This window comes from Mirounga angustirostris, unplaced genomic scaffold (assembly GCF_029215605.1).
Source record: "Mirounga angustirostris isolate CCGP_5_RB_7025 unplaced genomic scaffold, mMirAng1.0.hap1 SCAF_11, whole genome shotgun sequence".
Taxonomy (NCBI): domain Eukaryota; kingdom Metazoa; phylum Chordata; class Mammalia; order Carnivora; family Phocidae; genus Mirounga; species Mirounga angustirostris.
In genome coordinates, this window is record NW_026991719.1 from 28,090,296 (window position 1) to 28,111,610 (window position 21,315).

The 21,315-nt window shown below is 36.8% G+C and overlaps 1 protein-coding gene across 8 annotated transcripts in view; it reads right to left on the minus strand.

Moving 5' to 3' along the window:
* Positions 1-21,315, minus strand: part of DMD (dystrophin) — a 2,113,108-nt gene that overhangs the window by 1,528,277 nt on the left and 563,516 nt on the right. The window contains exon 1 of one of the 8 annotated variants that reach the window (XM_064573904.1): positions 5,179-5,688. The exons of the other annotated variants lie outside the window; for them this stretch is intronic. The gene's annotated coding sequence lies outside the window, so the exon portion shown is untranslated. Of the gene's footprint in view, positions 1-5,178; positions 5,689-21,315 lie in introns of those variants that run through there. 8 annotated transcript variants of the gene reach the window in all.

Consider the following 21,315-nt stretch of genomic DNA (forward strand, 5'->3'; position numbering starts at 1 on the left):
CCACTGAGGATATCAAGTGCCATATATTACATGAAATCATCTGAAAACCTGTATATTATACATTAATAATTTTTCTTTTAAATAAAATTTTTCTTAATTTTAAATTTAAAAAAACATATGAGTAGACATTGTGATATATTCTTTTTGGAAACAGACTATGCTCTAATTTATAATGCTTTCTTCATTCTCTAAATGGTTAGAGAATTTATAATTAGAACACAAGTATAATGCATTGAGTGTTTACTATTTCTAAGGTATGGTGTAAGCATCCCATTAAATTACCTAATTTAACCTTATAACATAAGGGATAATTACTGTCTAAATGTTACAGCAAGGAGACCAGATTCATAGAGGTTAGAACAGGGTCACACAGTTAATAAAAAACAGAGATTGGAGATGAACTCAGGATCTGGCTCACAGAAGCTGTAATTTTAACTATGTTGCCAGACACTTTTAATAACTTAAGGGGAAGAAACATTTCCCAGAGATAGCTAGATTGGTAAAAATTGCATTTAAGAATCAAAATATAATAGTGTGCCATATTTCAGGTGAGTGAAATAATTACAAGCCTCTCATACATCCCCAGAACTATTGATAGAATTCTGTGATTCATCCAATCTCTCTCTCCCCCAGACCCTCCTGTGACTAATGTCATGTGTTATATGGATTGATTTTGGCATACAATTTCTGTATTCTCAGGAGATAACTTGTTTATATAAAGATTTTTAAAAAATATACCATGGGCTTCATTAGCCAATGCCCTAAAATTTACTTATATGCTTAAATTTTTTAGTCACCACATAAAATCATGGATACTATAAAATATGTAGCAACTTTATCACTGGGATTTTTGTTGAAAGATAGTCCTAATTTGAACATATGCATGTCAAAATTTAAAACATGCCTGTGAACATAGGGGTGAAATAGACAAACCAGAAAACAGACTCTTAACTATAGAGAACAGACTGAGGGTTGCTGGAGGGGAGAGGAGAAGATAGGGTAAATGGGTGATGCGTATTAAGGAAGGCACTTGTGAGGAGCACTGGATGTTATATGGGAGTGAAGAATCACTAAATTCTATACCTGAAACTAATATTACACTGTAGGTTAACTGACTGGAATTTAAATAAAAATTTAAAAAAGGAAAAACTAAAACATAAAAAAATAAAACATGCCTATCGGCATATTTCAAATTACTTTTTAAAAAAGGAAGGGAAAAAAACAAAAGGAATAAAAATACTTCCTTTGTTCACATACTGGGATAATAAATATTGTATTTAAAGACAACATTTCATTATATTTAAAAAATACTCTCGAGGTGAATCAGTTACCATTTTCTTGATTTGTATAACCCTTGGAAATTTTCTACACAATCTCTGTCTAGTCTATAAAAAGGTATTTTTTATATGTTGGCCTCATTTCATATACTAGGAAGAGAAAAGAATTATCATCAAATGCACAAATTAAAACAATGAATTAAACCTTGAATATTAAAATATGGCAGCAATTAAAAACCTTAACATGAGGATGAATTAAAAATCATGCAAACGAGCAGAAAAAGGCGGCCAAATGTGTGTTCGTTCTGGGGAAACTATAAATCAAGAAAAGGAAATTCATTTGAGCTGGAAGATAAACAGTCACAAGTATGTTTAGAATCTCCTGATTTAGAAATGCTGTGATACAACTCAATCCGACCTATAAAGCTTTTCAGATAATCTAATTGTGCCTAGGCCTGAAGGTATACACATGATATTTGTTTAAAAGGATTGTGATTGCCTTGTAAACTTCTTTTACAATGTTATTAACACAAGTTGCTCCATGTACTTGGCCAACATCGCTTATTTCCCCCACTGTCCCAGAAGAACCATAAACTGCCAATTATCATGGGAGTAGTTTATCAGAGTATGGATTATCTGGAGCTCTTATTTCTCTTACAGTTGGCCTTTTCACAGCTCATTAGCGCCTCGACAAGAAAGTTAAGGCTAAGGAAGGAAAGGCTGCCGAAATTCAAAATAATTAAATTTGCTCCTTGTCAGCAGCATATACAGTGAAGCATTTAGAAAAACTAGAAAAATTAACCAAAATAAGATCCACAAAGGTATTTCATGTATACAACAGTAATTTGCCTTGGCTGGATTTTCCCCACTGTATTCTCTGAAAATTGACTGACCTAACTAGAGGTTGTGGCATTCTGTAGGACTCAAAGTCCTTTGTATGTAGCATATAATAGGCCACCCTTAGAACTATCACTTGCCAGTGACCAATACAAAATATTCATTGCTGATATATTGACCATTTTCCATTATGAAGACAAGAAACTGAAGATCAGCTTTCCAAAAGGACATTTTTAGCAAGGAAATAGTTTCTTGGGGGAGAAAAGAGTAGGCCCAGTGGACAGAGTCAACTTGAAGGCTTCTTGTTTGGTCAGTTTCCCTTTGCATTTAATGCCAACAGCATCCCTGACTGTCCTCTAGGGAAAGAAAAACCACTTGAGGTAAAGCACAATTAAAACTGATGGCTAATTGAGTTTGCCTTAGGTTCTTACAGAATCTAATAGTTTTATGACAAATACACAAGCACACTTTTTTTTATAAAACAGATATCAATTGTTCCTTAGGAATATAAATGTCAACAAAACAAATTCAGGCTAAAATAATAAAGAAATCCAATGCATTATTCAGAAAATGCTACACAAAATAGAAAAATGTCATAGAGGAAGCAAGCCTTTAAACTATATAATGTATATATAGGGGTTATTACAAGTGATGTCTGTAATGTCAATTTCACATCATTAGAAATATATAGAAAAGATTAAAATAACTTTCTTTCCATTCATCACACATTGGACTTCTTTTTTTTAAATTATTTATTCATTTGAGACAGAGAGATACAGAGTGAGAGAGAGAGAGCAGGAGTAGTGGGGAGAGGTAGAGGAAGAGGGAGAAACAGACTCCCTGCTGAGCAGGGAGCTGGATGTGGGGCTTGATCCCAGGACCTGGAGATCATGACCTGAGCCGAAGGCAGACGCTTAACCATCTGAGCCCCCCAGGCGCCCCTGGACTTCTTTTTTTTAAGATTTTGTTTATTTATTTGAGAAATAGAGAGAGCATGAGAGAGCACAAGCAGGGGGAGGGGCAGAGGGAGAAGCAGACTCCCCGCCAAGCAGGGAGCCCGATGCGGGACTGGATCCCAGGACCCTGGGATCATGACCTGAGCCAAAGGCAGACACTCAACCGCCTGAGCCACCAGGTGCCCCCATCACACACTGGACTTCTTAAGACTGATTCTCTTCTTCAACTGAATCTTCTTTATCCAGTTTTCACTATTTAAGGACCAGTAAAACATGGGTTTAATAAAAGTGCTGATTATATAGACCTTCTTAATAAAACTGAGCCTTCTCAGGAGGCAACACATATCATCTAAAACACAGCGTAAGTGATGTGTACAAATGCATAACCAAATTCCTATCAAGATTCATGAGACAGCAGCTGAATTCTAAGTTACAAATTTGGTACCTAAGAAGAACCTAATTGCTATGTTCAAAGAAACCTTACTATCCTTTGGATTTCCTGGAGTCCCATGTTGGACTTGATCTCCTTTAATCCTTTGGGTTGGGGGTCAGGATGATTGGTTCTGGACAGATTCTGCCTCTGGGGATGGGGGCACTTTGCCATAAGGGAGCAGGAAACATAAAATATCCTGATCCTTAGTTCTTCCAAACAACCCTCTTAGGTGGGGAAAAGATGTTGCCTGTGAAATTTGAAATTAACTCAGAAATTCCAGGGTCATTTGTCAATGGACAAGTCTCCTTAAGAATCCTAAGGGACTGGTCTGATCTGTTTAAACTCCTGAGACCAGGTCAGACTAAGGCAGACCAAAAGAACTGTTTGTTCATCTGCTACAGTTAGTCTCCTGTCAGTAACCAGTGAGAGGTAACCTCTACCTCCCTGATGTTGAGATCCTACTGCATGCCCTGCTATATGGGGTGTGTATACATGTGTGTGTGGTGTGTAATGAGTGAGAAAAAAAATAAGAACCTCATGTCTAAAATCAATGGATTTAAAATTCAGTGTTTTTCTTTTACAAAAATTGTCAGATCAGGCCAAGATGTATTTTATTGTCTCTGAGAAAAAGATGCTTTTCCAAAAGATTGGCCAAAAAGAATGCAGACACATATATTTTCATAACTACATTAAAAATGCTTAATTATAAATGCTTCAATTGTTGACTAGAAACTATACACACGTATATACATACATATATAGTTGCTTTGGGAAGAAATAAAGAATTTAGAAAATTGAGCTTCTTATTACCTATTCATCCACAGGTAATATATCCTTAAACATAGAAATCACGGTATGTTAGGTCCATTATCACTTTGCTTTGTAATAAGTATGCAAGGCTTTCATGGTCAATTGGTAAACCTATCTTTGCCTTGCCTATGCAGGGGCAATTGAGCTAATATTGAAAATTTCAAATAGATAATTTGTCATAAAGTCATTCTAATTGCAGATTTGCCAGGCAGAGGAACAAGTAGCGAAGTAAATATTATGCATTCAATACATCACACCTTTATTTATTTCACAGAGAAGGACTCTGAAATTGTGTGAAATTCTGGCTCTGCTACTTATTAAATAGAGTGATTCTTCAACAAATATTTATTGAGCACCTACCAAGGGCTAGGCACTGTTACAGGCACTGGTGATACAGACATATACAGAACAGATAAAAATCCATATTTTTTCAGATTTAACCATATTAGGGGAGACATACTATACAACATAAATAAGTACTTTGGAGCTGTTAAATGCTACGGAGAAAAATAAAGCAAGGAAGGGGAATTAGCAGGAGAAGGGAAGGGGATATTGTGGATTTAATTAGGATGGCCAGGGAAAATACCACTGAATGGATGACATTTGAGAAAAAAGAATGAAAAGTGTGAGAGAGATGATTATGGGAACATGGGAAGAAAATGTGTTCTGGGCAAATGTATGGAGGCCACGGTGGCTTCAGTAGAAGGAGAGAAGGTAAGAAGAGTCAATCCAAAGCCAGAGGAGAAATGAAGGAGGAGAAGAAAGGTGACTGTACGTGGGTGTATAAAACAGCAGGATTGCCTTTGACTCGGACTGGCCAGCCCTTGGAGGATTTTCAGCAGCAATGTGATGTGATCTGACTTACATTTTAAGAAGACCATCTGGCAGACAAAATGGATTGCAGGTAAAGCAAGGACCAAAGTAGGCAGACCAGCTTCAAATGCTATTTCAGTAATTCAGACTGGACATGCTGGTGGTGGCAATGGCGGTGGTGAGAAGGAATCAGAGTCCAGATGTAGACTGGTCACAGTGACCTGGCATAATTTTCTGACCGATAATTCAGGGTGTGAGAAAAAGGGAGACTAAATTACCCCCAAGTGTTTGGTTGGGACACATAAAAACACAATGTCACCACTTGCTGTAATAGGGTTATTGATGAAGCAGATCTGGGGGTGAGTTGGTTCAGTTTTTAACATGTTAAATTTGAGGGACTAGAAGTGAGTAAACCGTTGTGTATCTAAGTTTGAAGGTTGCCAGAAAGTTCTGAGCTGGGATGAACACTTGGGAGGTGTCAACCTACAGATGGCGTTTGTATCATGATGCTAGATGAGATCATCAGGTAAATGAATGTGGTCTAAGAAGTGAGCCCTGGTTACTGTCATGTCTTATTTGTGGATCACATTTAATCATTAAAGATACATAATACATATACTCATAGGGTCATATGTATACCAACTCTGTGGACTGTGAGTTAAAAATATTTTCCTTTTCCTTAGCTTTACAAATGTAAATACTAGTTATCAAAACTTAGAACATTTATTGGCATGTTTTGAGATAGAAAAGTTGTTGCATTACTTAATTGTGGGAGATCATGTTTTTGAGAGGGCTTGCTTCCAGAGTTGGCTTACAGGGTCCCATCACCCCTCTGCATTATTCACAGGGAGCTGTGGAAGGTGCTAAAAACTTGGCATCGGGACAAAGCCCTACTGATCAGCAAAGCTTTTGCATAAATAACAGAATTCCAGCAGCAAATGTTTTAAAACAAAGCAATGTCTGATCCTTATTTTATAAAATCAAATCATGTTAAAATGTTCCAGCTATGTCATGGTCTATGCTCTGTGCCCTATGCCATCCTGCTCTCTGACAAAATGTGAATTTGAAAGATTATTTCTTAATAAAGGGCAGAAATACACTGAGACTCCCAGGCATGGAAAAGGATTGAACAGGGATCAATACTAATAATAATCACTTACTAAACATGGAATTATATTAGTTAAATATTAATGGAATAACTTGTTATTGAGGATACATCATGAATGTTCATAGATTTTTGTATGTGCCCGTTTGTCCACAAAATCAACCTTGTGAATTTCATTCTATACATGATAAATAGCACATTATAGAGTAGACACTGCGGACTATAGTTTCCTACCACATAGTGGACTACCGCAGAGTACATCAAAACTCTTGCTTCAATCTTTCCCAATCAAAAACACATCCGATCACTCTTCCATCTACTTTTTCATCTCCCCCTTGCTTTTGTCACTGAACTTCTGAATAGATGACTCCACTTTTCTGCTTCTCATCTGCCACCATCGACCTTTAACCTGATGTAGTCTTTCTTATTCCCCGCCCCTCTACTGGAACAGCCTTCTCCAGGCAGACAAGTCAACTTCTCACACGCCAGACCCAGCTGCTTCTTCCCCAGGTGCATCCTCTTCAATTCCACTGCAGCATGTGACACTGTTGAACAGGACCACCTTCTTTAAAGTCTTTTAAAAAATCTTTTGTGGTGAGTAGTGCACTTGTGGTGAGCAGTGAGTGCTGTATTTAAGTGGAGGATCATTCTATTATACACCTGAAACTAGTATTGCAGTGTATGTTAACTAACTGGAATTGAAATAAAGACTTTTAAAAAGTCTTTTGTGCTATACTACTCTCCCGAGGAAGTACTATAATCGTACCAAACCATCCCCCTACCACCACTCCTCTGGCCACTGATTCCTTCTTGTTTGCCTGCTTATATATCATCCCAAATATCCTATCCTTGAACCTCTTCAAACTTCACTGCACTTTTTCTCTCTGTGAAATGTCATAAGCTCTTCCGGATTGCTCCGTTACCACCTTATGGATGGCTCCTTCCATCCCAGTCACTACCATTTCAGTTGCTTGCCTGTGTCACTGGTCACAGTGAATACCTTGAGAAGAAACCCTGGTTTCCAAATACGGTTAGACAGCTCCACCTAGAGGTATTTTTGGGACTTCCAACTCACATGGCCTTTTCTGTCCATCCTAAAGTCAAAATGTCTCGAGATTTAGCTCCTTCAGTCCCGGGATGGAAAGAGAGCTCCAGACTCAAAAACCTGTCAATGCTTTCTCTTGCCTTCTGCATAATACGCATTGGCCTTAGCATGATATTAGGATCCTCTACAATTTGTCCTCAACCTTCCTTTCCTTTGCCTCTCCTCCTCCCCCACCGCCATATAGCCTACAGGGCATTTGCAAAATGAACTGAAGATTTGTGCTTCTCTGTCTTTCTCATGTGGTTTCAAAAAGTGGAGTTATCTTTCTAGAAAGATCCCCCTGTGAAAATCACACTTACCTATCAGGGCTTATCTTTCAGTTACACCTCCTGCAACCTGCTAAGTCAAGATTTATGAAGCTGCGGTTTGTGGTCCCAAAGGACTTGTATGAACATCTAAAACACTTAATTCTACTGTGCCTTAAAACTCTTGTAAGAGTGTCCGTCTCCTCTTTTAGTCCATAAGGACCCTGAGGACAAGTCAAATAGCACCTGGTAGTTAACACAAATTAGATCATCAGTAAATGTTTGATTGATTGAGCCATCAGTGCTTGACATTCACATACTACATTATTATGTAAATTTTAAAGTACCATTATAAATTAAATTTTAATAGAAAGGCAAGAAGAGTACAGATTCTTTGCCTCTTTGGTTAGATTTATTCCTAGGTATCTTATGGTTTTGGGTGCAATTGTAAATGGGATCGACTCCTTAATTTCTCTTTCTTCTGTCTTGTTGTTGGTGTATAGGAATGCCACTGATTTCTGTGCATTGATTTTATATCCTGCCACTTTGCTGAATTCCTGTATGAGTTCTAGCAGTTTTAGGGTGGAGTCTTTTCGGTTTTCCACATAAAGTATCACATCATCTGCAAAGGGTGAGAGTTTGACTTCTTCTTTGCCGATTCAGATGACTTTTATTTCTTTTTGTTGTCTGACTGCTGTGGCTAGGACTTCTAATACTATGTTGAATAGCAGTGGTGATAGTGGACATCTCTGCCGTGTTCCTGACCTTAGGGGGAAAGCTCTCAGTTTTTCCCCATTGAGAATGATATTCTCTGTGGGTTTTCATAGATGGCTTTTATGATCTTGAGGTATGTACCCTCTATCCCTATACTCTGAAGAGTTTTGATCACGAAAGGATGCTGTACTTTGTCAAATGCTTTTTCTGCATCTATTGAGAGGATGATATGGTTCTTGTTCTTTCCTTTATTAATGTATTGTATCACACTGATTGATGCGGATGTTGAACCAACCTTGCAGCCCAGGAATAAATCCCACTTGGTCATGGTGAATAATCCTTTTAATGTACTGTTGGATCCTATTGGCTAGTATTTCGGTGAGAATTCTTGCATCCATGTTCATCAGGGATATTGGTCTGCAATTCTTTTTGATGGGGTCTTTGTCTGACTTTGGGATCAAGGTAATGCTGGCCTCATAAAATGAGTTTGGAAGTTTTCCTTTCATTTCTATTTTTTGGAACAGTTTCAGAAGAATAGGTATTAATTCTTCTTTAAATGTTTGGTACAATTCCCCTGGGAAGCCCTCTGGCCCTGGGCTCTTGTTTGTTGGGATATTTTTGATGACTGCTTCAATTTCCTTAGTGGTTATGGGTCTGTTCAGATTTTCTATTTCTTCCTGGTTCAATTTTGGTAGTTGATACATCTCTAGGAATGCATCCATTTCTTCCAGATTATCTAATTTGCTGGCATAGGGTTGCTCCTACTATGTTCTTATAATTGTTTGTATTTCTTTGGTGTTGGTTGTGATCTCTCCTCTTTCATTCATGATTTTGTTGATTTGGGTCATTTCTCTTCTCTTTTTGATAAGTCTGGCCAGGGGTTTATCAATCTTGTTAATTCTTTCAAAGAACCAGCTCCTAGTTTTTTTCATCTGTTCTACTGTTCTTTTGGTTTCTATTTCATTGATTTCTGCTCTGATTTTTATTAATTCTCTTCTCCTGCTGGGTTTAGGCTTTATTTGCTGCTCTTTCTCCAGCTCCTTTAGGTGTACGGTTAGGTTGTGTATTTGAGACCTTTCTTGTTTCTTGAGAAAGGCCTGTATTGCTATAGACTTTCCTCTTAGGACCGCCTTTGCTGTATCCCAAAGATTTTGAACAGTTGTGTTTTCATTTTCATTTGTTTCCATGAATTTTTTTAATTCTTCTTTAATTTCCTGGTTGACCCATTCATTCTTTAGTAGAATGCTCTTTAGCCTCCATGTATTTGAGTTCTTTCTGACTTCCCTCTTGTGATTAAGTTCTAGTTTCAAAGCATTGTGGTCCGAAAATATGCAGGGAATGATCCTAATCTTTTGGTACTGGTTGAGACCTGATTTTTGACCTAGGATGTGATCTCTTCTGGAGAGTGTTCCATGGGCACTAGAGAAGAATGTTTATTCTGTTGCTTTGGGATGGAATGTTCTGAATATATTTGTGAAGGCCATTTGGTCCAGTGTGTCATTTAAAATCTTTATTTCCTTGTTGATCTTTTGCTTAGATGATCTGTCCATTTCAGTGAGGGGGTGTTAAAGTCCCCTACAATTATTGTATTGTTGTTGATGTGTTTCTTTGCTTTTGTTATTAATTGGCTTATATAATTGGCTGCTCCCATGTTAGGGGCATAGATATTTATAATTGTTAGATCTTCTTGTTGGATAGACCCTTTAAGTATGATATAGTGTCCTTCCTCATCTCTTATTATAATCTTTGGTTTAAAATCTAATTTGTGTGATATAAGGAGCCAAGCAACTTCTTCCTAGAAACATCATCAAAGGCAAGGGAAGCAAGGGCAAATATGAACTATTGGGACTTCATCAAGATAAAAAACAAAAGAAACAGTCAACAAAACCAAAAGACAACTGACAGAATGGGAGAAGATATTTGCAAATCACATATCAGATAAAGGGCTAGTATCCAAAATCTATAAGAACTTATCACACTCAACACCCAAAGAACAAATAATTCAATCAAGAAATGGGCAGAAGACATGAACAGACATTTTTCCAAAGAAGACATTCAAATGGCCAACAGACACATGAAAAAGTGCTCAACACTGCTCGACATCAGGGAAATCCAAATCAAAACCTCAATGAGATACCACCTCTCACCTGTCAGAATGGCTAAAATTAACAAGTCAGGAAACAAGAGATGTTGGCGAGGATGTGGAGAAAGGGGAACCCTCCTACGCTGTTGGTGGGAAAGGAAGCTGGTGCAGCCACTCTGGAAAATAGTATGGAGGTTCCTCAAAAAGTTGAAAATAGAGCTGACCTATGACCCAGCAATTGCACTACTGGGTATTTACCCCAAAGATACAAATGTAGTGATCCAAAGGGGTATGTGCGCCCCGATGTTTACAGCAGCAATGTCCACAATAGCCAAACCATGGAAAGAGCCAAGATGTCCATCAACAGATGAATGGATAAAGAAGATGTGGTATATATATATACAACGGAATATTATGCAGCCATCAAAAAACCCCAAAGTCTGGCCATTTGCAACAACATGGATGGAACTGGAGGGTATTATGCTAAGCGAAAAAAGTCAATCAGAGAAAGACATGTATCATATGACTTCACTGATATGAGGAATTCTTAATCTCATGAAAGAACCTGAGGGTTGCTGGAGTGGTGGGGGGTGGGAGGGATGGGATGGCTGGTTGATAGACATTGGGGAGGGTATGTGCTATGGTAGAGCTGTGAATTGTGTAAGACTGTTTAATCACAGACCTGTACCTCTGAAACAAATAATACATTATATGTTAAAAAAAAAAAAAAAAGAAGATAGTAGGAAGAGAAAAATGAAGGGGGGGAGAATCGGAAGGGGAGACAAACCATGAGAGACTATGGACTCTGAGAAACAAACTGAGGGTTCTAGAGGGGAGGAGGGTGGAGGGATGGGTTAGTCTGGTGATGGGCATTAAAGAGGGCATGTACTGAATGGAGCACTGGGTGTTATACGCAAACAATGAATCATGGAACACTACATCAAAAACTAATGATGTAATGTATGGTGACTAACATAACATAATAAAATAAAATAAAGGCAAGAAGATATAATTTAAGAATCATAGGCTTTGGAATCCAAGATGCCTGGACTCCATTTTACTTTGCCACTTCCTACCTTTGCGGCTTTCAGCAAATTGTTTAACTTAATCCATAAAGTGGGACGATTGATTGGTAGTAAACATTATAGATACTCTCTGTGAAGCAACAGCCACCTGCTCCTGCCATATAGTAACGGTATGATGAATGGTAACAAAATGATTAAAATATCAATTAACAGTGATAACATTTATATGTGACCATTTTGAAAACCTTGGTGTATTCTGAATTTCAACAAAGTAAGGAAGATAAAACCACTGATTGAGAAGTTATAAAGAATTATTTGTGATGAAATGAAATCTTTATTTTTTACTGAGGATTCATAATTTTTCTGCTTCAAATGATTTGAGAATAAAAGTTGCAGGATTAAAGCTTATTGTCGTATTGCAGTAGTGAACACTGTATTAATCTGAACAAATTCTTCAAGGCCAAAAGCATTAGAATAGCAAGACAAATGTGATCTCACAAACAGGCAGGATGTGTGTGGGCAAATGGGAGAAAAATGTATACATGGTACATTCTGTAGGATTTTCTTAGATTTTCTTGACTTAGCCAAAACAAAGAACTATAAAGATCCACCTGTGTGGATGAAGGTACTTGCTTTTAAACACTTTAAGAATGTAACCCCAGCTATAAGTGAGTAGGTATAAATGGTTAATATCCCAGTGCCAATACTATTCATGGGCAAATTGCCCCATGATATTTATCCCTCTCTCCTTGGCTCCTTCTGAAATTTGGCCTACGTGTCTGTAGAATTTTCTGAATAATGTATATCTCACTATTATTTAGTGAATTGAATCTGGTTCATAAACATTCCTCAATTACCAGACATCCAACTGTTTTCATCAAACTTAATTTCTTATCCCAATTAACCATTACTTCAATTTTTCTCTTTTTTTAAGATTTTATTTTTTTATTTATTTGACAGATAGAGAGAGGAAGAGAGAGCACAAGCAGGGGGAGGGAGAGGGAAAAGCAGGCTTCCCGCCGAGCAAGGAGCCTGATGCGGGACTCGATCCCAGGACCCTGGGACCATGACCAGAGCTGAAGGCAGATGCTTAAACAACTGAGCCACCCAGGAGCTCCTCAATTTTTCAATTTATGATCCGACACATTAACATACACATACATACATAATTCTTATTCATCTAGGTTCTTATTCATCTCCCAAACCTACCCTACATAAATATGGTGCATATATATGTATTATATATATTATATAAGCATATAATTTTAAAACAATAAAGGAAACCATATTGGCTTTACAATGCTATTATTGTTAACAAATAGAGATTGCTTGGAAATTTCTGGACATATATATTTTACTGTATGATCGAAGTACCATCATAATTTGTGGGCAAAGAGAGATAATATCTGGTAATTACTCTAAATCTGGTAATTATTGTTAAAATGTATAAGTCAATAAAACTTATTTATAAGTATTGTAAGTCATACATGAGATTGACCTAGGAGGGTCCTTTATTCTTGTACTTTACAAAGTAATCTATCCAGATAAAAATAGCTTCATTTTACTTAGCTTATTAAACTCTTTTTTGTTTTTATAAAATTCTATGGTGCATACTGAAAGCCAAACATCTGTGAGAACCAGATAGAAAAATGGCAAATTTAATAACAATCTAAACTATGTAAATATATGTATTATACTTCTTATATGCTTACATTCTTATATAAGCCGTATAGAATGCAACTAACTCAAGTAAGCTTATGTGTCATTATTTTCTTCTTTATTCTAAAAAAACACTCAATGTCTTCCTATGATAAAATGAAAAATTACAGAAAAGAAAAATGCAATGATATTGGAAATAAGCACATTCTGAAAGCCAATTTGTCATTGTTTTATGACATATATTTATCTTCATATACACAAGAGCACCTAGCATAGCACTTTGCTTATAACAGGTACTCAATAAATGTTTGTTAAATGTTGAATATATTTTGCTCTGGGAGAGAGCCTAAAGTACTGCTCTAGAAATACTTGCCTCATCAGTAATAACCCAACCTTCACTAAGCATGACTTTGATTGGTGTGGGGCAGCCTCTTTGAAAAGCAATCTACTGAAATTTATACAGGATAAAAATTTACTGGACATGAAAAATATATTCCAAGGGAAAAAATTATATTCCTAAAACCAATGAAAAAAATATATATCTTTTTCAAATGCACATGCATATACATATAAACACAAATAATAAACCTACATTGGAACAATCACACATGATATCTCTTATCCCAGAAAAGATTTATGTGATTAAAACATGGAAAGACATTGAAATCATTCAAATATTACCACAAGATAATTCCCAAAATGTGTTCAATCTATCCCACCTTTATAGCAGCCTTGTGGTTTGGGTGGGATTAATCTCAACCTTAATTGGGGGATGAGTCCTGACTGATTTAAGGGAACCCTCCTTGGCGCAGTGATTGTCTGAAGAACATGTAATATAAACCCATATGCATGGCTTTCTGCTGTCCACAGTATAATAATCATGGACATATGACCTAACAGGTTTTAACCAAAAGACTGCCCAGGCTTTTTGTATGATTATTGAGGGAAAAAAAGGAATTATTGTTCCTTGGACATGAAGAAGAAAAGAACCACTGGAGATTCTGGAAGCCATCTTGCTATTATAATAAAACCATCTTGGAAAAGAATCAACTACTTGACAGAGGTAGCGGAGGAGAGAACCAACAGAATCACAGAGAAATGAAGCCACAGTGTGATGACAGTGTGATTATCCAATCCGAGGTCTCACTAAAAATACCTTGTTATTACTCAACCCTAGGGTAAATACCAGGGCCCCAAAATAATGCAATAAATAGAAGCTTAAAGTGACACAGTCCCCTGAAATGACATTTTCTCCAATGTCAATCTCAGGTATAATCATGAAGGTAACTATTAAGTTAGACTTTTAAGGAGCACAAGGGAGAATAGCCAGGAACTTTCAGTGCAGAATATGATATACGTTTGTTTCCATTCTTTCTTTTTACACTTTTTTTTTTTTCATCAGGAAATCTCGTTCCCTTTCAACTTCTTATTTAGGGGTACTGGACTTCAACCTTTATTTTTCTTCACTTAATCACAGTCCATCAGATCATGAAGTACCACATCACAATCTGATTGAAAAGGACTGCAGGTCACCCAAATATCCTGATCTTGGAATGAGACATCATCACTGAAAATGTTTTAGATGCTCTTGTTTCAAGGATGTTATTTGGGTGCTTTTTAAAGTGAATATATATGCTAAGGAGGGTGTGTAGCAATGTTGGATATTCAAAGAATAGGACTGCAGTAGACGTTTCAATTGCCTGCCTCATTTCCTTTCTACCACTCCCCATAGAGCAGCCTGGTGTTTGGAATACGATAAAACTTACCCTCAGTTCTAGATGTGAGCTTGGTTTTTGTGCAAGTCACCTTTGATAATTCTATCCCCTTTGCTACAGTGATATGCTCAGGGCAGGTACATGATCTAAGAGGTTCAAATCAGATAGAACCTCACACCTTTTGTTTGAAACTTGGGGAAAGATAAACTATTCATACCTGGCTGGGAACAAGAAAACAAGAGTTTCCAAGAGCTGCTGAGAGAAGCCAGCCTATATTAATCTTACAAGCTGTGGAAGATAGGGCTGAAAATTTAACAGAGAAACAGAGACCCATCCCTGACTCCATGATAAAATTCGATTAAACCCTTTAGGAAACCTTGAACTTATTACTTACTGAGTCAATAAATGTTTTGTGGCTTAAGTAGGTCTGAAACCAAGAGCATCCTAAATAACACAGGATATAATATACTTTAATGTTCTTCATCAACTTAATAAATCTTTAAATAACCAACAATCATTTTAACATGTAATCATGGCATCTTCAGTGTCAAATGTTCTGATTTCAAATTCAATGCTCAATTGCTCAGTTCACCAAATCTAGTTAATTGCTACAACTCAAAGAGCATTATCATTAATGGCACTGATGCTATTATCAATAAAATGGAGATAATTTGAAATGGTTCGCTTATTCACCAAATGAAAATTTTTAGAAAGGATGTATTATTTTATCATAATCAGGGTGCCAAATGGGAATTTAATGCACCATTTTTTTCACAAGCTGGCTATAAATTGGAATCTTTAAAATTCTGTCCCTCTTCCTCTCTCTCCCCCCCCACTCTCCCTCTCTCCCTTTCACTCCCCCCCTTTCTCAACTAAGGCAATAGCAATATCATCTGAATCTCTTCCAAAGAAAGCAGATTATTGAAATCAACAGCTGAGAAATTTCAGAGCCATCATTCTTCCTCATTACCAGTTGCCCAAACTTCACCCTTCATTTTTTTTAAATTCCTTTTTTTTTTTAAGATTTTATCCATTCATTTGACAGAGAGAGAGGCAGCGAGAGAGGGAACACAAGCAAGGGGAGTGTGAGAGGGAGAAGCAGGCTTCCCGCGGAGCAGGGAGCCTGATGCGGGGCTCGATCCCAGGACCCTGGGATCATGATCTGAGCTGAAGGCAGATGCTTAACGACTGAGCCACCCAGGCCCCCTCACCCTTCATTTTTTTAAAGTTGCCTTTATTTTACCTCTTTATTTTCAGGTTGGCGAATTTGTGGTATCTGTCGTTTAAGTGTTTATATATTCATTCACGTTTAGTAAATAACAAAGAATGTGTGTTTGTGAAAACATAACCTTTATTCACTAACTATAACTCTTTATTGTGTCAGTTTATCCTAGGGGTTAATAAGATAAATTCTGGAGTCAAACATTGTGCGTTCAAATCCTGGTCCAGCCACTTTTCATCTACATGACTGGGTAGATTTCTTAAACCGTCTGTTTATTAATATCCTCATGAGTAAGGTGGATATAACAAAAGAATCCTCTTCACAGGGCTGCTATGCAGATTGAGTTAATGCATGAAGAGGATTTAGAGTAATGCTTGGCACATAATGGTATTTAATCAGTGTTATCAATTGTGGGGCTATTATTCATCATTATAGACATCTAAGAACGTTAAGATCAATACTTGGGAAGGATCTTAGGCTAATACAATGGTTAGAAGCCTAGGAATTCAAAAACTGGTGTTTAGTCCATTTCTACTGCTTTCTAAATGTGTTGCTTTAGTCAAATCATTCAATATGTTCTCAGGTTCCTAGAAAATTCCATCTACTACCTCACAAGTTCAGTGGTGGACAAAAGGACACAACGCATGTAAAAGGGATATAAACATGTTATAAAACAATTCTGTTGACACATAAGGAGATTATATATTCTGCAGCTGAATTGATAGAATTCCTTTCACCACCTCTTCTGGGAAGGGTTCAACTCCCCTTCCATGAACACACAATTTTTAGTTGGAACAGAAAACCTTCTTCCTGCTTCTCAATCTACTAGATTTTAGATATGGACAGTATAACATGAAGCAATTATCTAATGTAGCATAGGAAGGAAAAATTCACCTGGCTTCTCTAGTCCTCAGAATCCTAGCATATCTCATTTTTGTCGGGGGCATTTTACTCTTTGGGGACAACAAACTCCTTTGAGAATATGATGAAAATTGTAGATCCTTTACTCCAAGAATAGATGACACACACATACAAAAACATTTGAAAAGGGTGTTAACAGAGTAATGGACACCACTATGTATACTTCAAGAACTCTTAGGGTCTTACGAACTCTAATGATTCTTACGTCCTTTTGTCTTTAGTAATCTGCAGTGACCTATCGTTCTATGTCCAGTTAAAATCTACAACCTTCAGTAGTCAGTTATGTTAACCAACTCCTTTAAAAAAACTACTGTCTAACAACACAATCACAAATGTAGCGTACTATAATAACCTCTGGTTACAATTTTTTTAAGGATTTTATTTTTAAGTGGTGCCTGGGTGGCTCAGTAGATTGAGCATCTGACTCTTGGTTTCAGCCCAGGTCATGATCTCAGGGTTATAGGGTTGAGCCCAAGTCGGGCTCTGCACTCAGCGGGGAGTTTGCCTGAGATTCTCTCTCTCCCTTCACCCCTCCCCCCACTTGTGCACCTCCCCTCTCTCTCAAAATAAACAAATAAGTGAATCAATTAATCAATCAATAAATCTTTAAAAAAAGAAAAAAAAAGATTTTATTTTTAAGTAATCTCTACACCCAATGTGGGGCTTGAACTCACAACCTTGAGATCAAGAGTCGCAGGTTCCACTGACTGAGCCAGCCAGGTGCCCCATTATGGTTACATTTTTAAAGATTTTTTTTTTTTATTTGACAGAGAGAGACACAGCGAGAGAGGGAACACAAGCAGGGGGAGTGGGAGAGGGAGAAGCAGGCTCCCCGCAGAGCAGGGAGCCCGATGCGGGACTCGATCCCAGGACCCTGGGATCATGACCTGAGCTGAAGGCAGTCGCTTAACCAACTGAGCCACCCAGGCACCCTATGGTTACATTTTTAATGTGGAACTATATAGTGCCCTATTTTCCATATTACTAGCATTTATATGCAATTTTCAATTAAAAACTAATTTCTTGTTTTCAGTACTGCTTGTTGAATTGTGACTTTTGAATATTAGGTCACTAATTATTTTCTTTTCCTGCTTTCCAGGAAATATATTTGCATATATACTTAAAACATGCAAATTCATTGAAGAAAACAAGAAAAAAATGGAAAATTCAAAGAATTTAAGCCTTCCTATAAAAAAACAATGTGAAACAATTTATTGTAAAATATTTTGGAGGTTACTGCCTTTATTGTAAATATATATATAAATGTAGAGCACACAAATACAGTTTATTTTTTCAAACAACTCATAATGTTGTCCCACCTACATTTTTACTCATATAATATATTGTAAACATTTCCCAGTGCCATTAAACTTTCTTTTATTACTTGGCTCTTAGTGGCTCTATGGTACTGTACCATGTGGATATATAATAATTTATTTAAAGAAACTAATGGAGGGTTTTCAAAGATGCAAATTTTCACAGAAAGCACATCAATTCCATAACAAAAACAAATATAAATAAAAAAGACCTAAGGAATTAATGAGTAAACTACCTTTCTTTCCCTATGTCTCATTTGAACACTATTCGGTAATCTCATAATTAAAACTGAAATGAAAGAATTACATAAGCATCAGGTATTTTCTTTGCTTCTATCTCTTAAATTTACAAAACTCCATTAAAACTAATGAATTCCAACCACTACAGAGAAAAAAAAAAGACCAACCTTTATAAAAAGTTACTATAAAAATCCTCCATGAATAAAAAATAGTATCTACCAGGTTTATCCTGTGATCATATTTATAACTATTAGCTCAGTGAATTCTTAGTTAGTATGAGGCAAGTATTATTTTTAAGCCACCTTTTTAAGTGAGTACAATTTCAGTAATATATCCTAATTCACACAATCAGTGAGTAGCAGAACCGGAAGGAGAAGCCACTAGCAGTCAGACTGACTAGCAATTGTATGTGTGTTTAGGAAATTTTAATCTCATGAAATTAAAGGTCAGCTACTTAAGCCAGTATAAGTGCATGAGTACATGTTCTATACAGGAGAGATATGTCTCCACCTATTAAATGAGAACAAATATGAACATTTAATTGCTATCTCTCTTTCTTACCTGCCCTCACAACCAGTCAACATAAAATCATCCACCTTGTCATTCTGATGAAGAATTGCAGTAAGTAACTGGCCAGGGTAGCTTGACCCACCGTCCACTGCCAAACTTGGAAATAAAATATATCTTTCTTTAAATTAAAGTTTGGATGTGGTCCTTATTTCATTATAAAATGTAATCACACTGACATTCTAATTAATACTTTTCCAGTAAAATGTGTGAGTGTATTTTTATTTATTTATTTATTTAATATATATTTACTATTCATTCATTTACTGCATTAGTAATTTTTGAGTATGTTTTCTAGACTCTGAGTCCTTTCTCTCTTGGAGTTTTCATTCATTAGGGGAAAACAACTTACAAATAAAGACATAGCATAAAACCAGTTGATAAATGCTATGAGGAAAACACAAAACCTTGGAAAGAGGAAAGAGCAATAGTGGTGGTATTTTAAATAGGAGAGTGAAGAAAGTCCTCTTTGAGGCCCAAGTAAGCTTAGGAAGCAAGCTGCATGAATATCTGAAAAAGAGCCTTCCAGGGAAAGAGAAACACATGTTAAGTACCTGAGATGGAAGCGTGTTTTGTCTATTAGAAGCAAGGCTAGCAGGCCAGTGCATCTGGAGCTGAGTGATGGGGACAAGGATAGGGAACAAAGTAGGCTACACAGGGAAGAGATCACATAGGGATTTTTCATTTTCTTCTGGGTGTAAAGTGAAACTGTTCCAGGATCAAAGTTACTCCAAACGTCTTCTCTACTTACTAAATATGTAAATTCCTTATGAGCAGCAATGTAGCTATATGTGTTCCCCATGCTTGGTTCATTGTTACAACTGTTCAACATGATTCATAGATTAGGATCATAGGTTCCTAGCTTACAAAAAAGCCAAAAGTCATCTTGGATAGCTATGTGGTTCCTGCACATAGTCGGTGAATAGGTTAATGGACCATGTATCCAATGACTGATTCCCTTTTACAAGCAGTGTCATAATCTGGTCTGTGCCTAAGCACTTCTTCCAACAGAGAGCTCATCATCCTCCAAAACCTTCTCCTGCAACATTGGGTATTTATTTTTTTATTTTAATTTATTTGAGAGAGAGAGAGAGAGAGGGAGTACAAGCGTGGAGAGGGGCAGATGGAGAGAGAGAAACAGAGAATCTCAAGCAGACTCTGCACTGAGCGTGGAGCCCGATGCTGGGCTTGATCTCACAACCATGAGATCATGACCGGAGCCGAAACCAAGAGTTGGACACTTAACGGATTGAGTGTCCCTAACATTGGGTATTTCCAGTAGAAAGTCAAGTAATAGGTAAAAATCATGTATATGCTCCCATAAATTTTAGCAAGTTAAATGACTTTATTTTTTAGAGTTTAAATTAACATTTTAGACTTGAAGAATTCACATCACTAAGCCAATTTCTTAAGAACATGGTCATATTTTATTTCCTATTTGTTTTTGCCTTTTGCTGTTTGTACAAATCATTGCATAGATGTTGTAGCAGTTACAAACAATGCTCAGCTCATGCTCATTTCCAGCTCTCCACATTTGAGACATGTAATATGAATACACTGTCTTGTGTTCTGTAAACGGGTGAGGGCATATGACTAGTTTTGGCCAGTGAGTTGTGAGCTGAAGTAGCATATCACTTCCTGTCCAAGCATTTAATTGCCAGTCAAAGAAATTCCAAAGCTTATTTTCCCTTTGCACAGTGACCAGAAATATTCTAGATGTGGTTGTTTCAGCAGGCTGGGTCACTGAATGACCACAGTGAATAGAGGCCCTTGGCTGACCCATAATGCACATGTGGTTTTAGCAAGTTTTTTGAAGGTACTGAAGTTTGACAACCTCATCTAGACTAACTGATAGAGATGACAATAAATATTGTTCTGTGGCTACTAATACATTCCAACAGCGATCTTTAGCCAGCATATTGTGATACATTAGTAAATCTCCAAACCAGAATTGGGTTGTCCTAGTAAGCAACTTCAGTGTTCCTAGTACATAATAATTACTCAATAATTGTTTATTGAATGAAGGAATGAACATAACTATTCATCTAACAGGAGGCTATTTAGACTGAGTATCTCAAATTTTCAAGGGCCATTGAGTAATATGGCTTATTTCTTTAAAACTCAAGTGGGTAAAAATGCAGTTACTAAGCTGTTAAAATTCCAATGAAAAAAATTAGCACCACAGAAGCAAAAACAAAATGTTATTTCACATACACAAGCCAGTAATTAAATCTGAAGTTATTCACCTCACTAAACTATAAGATTTTGAATA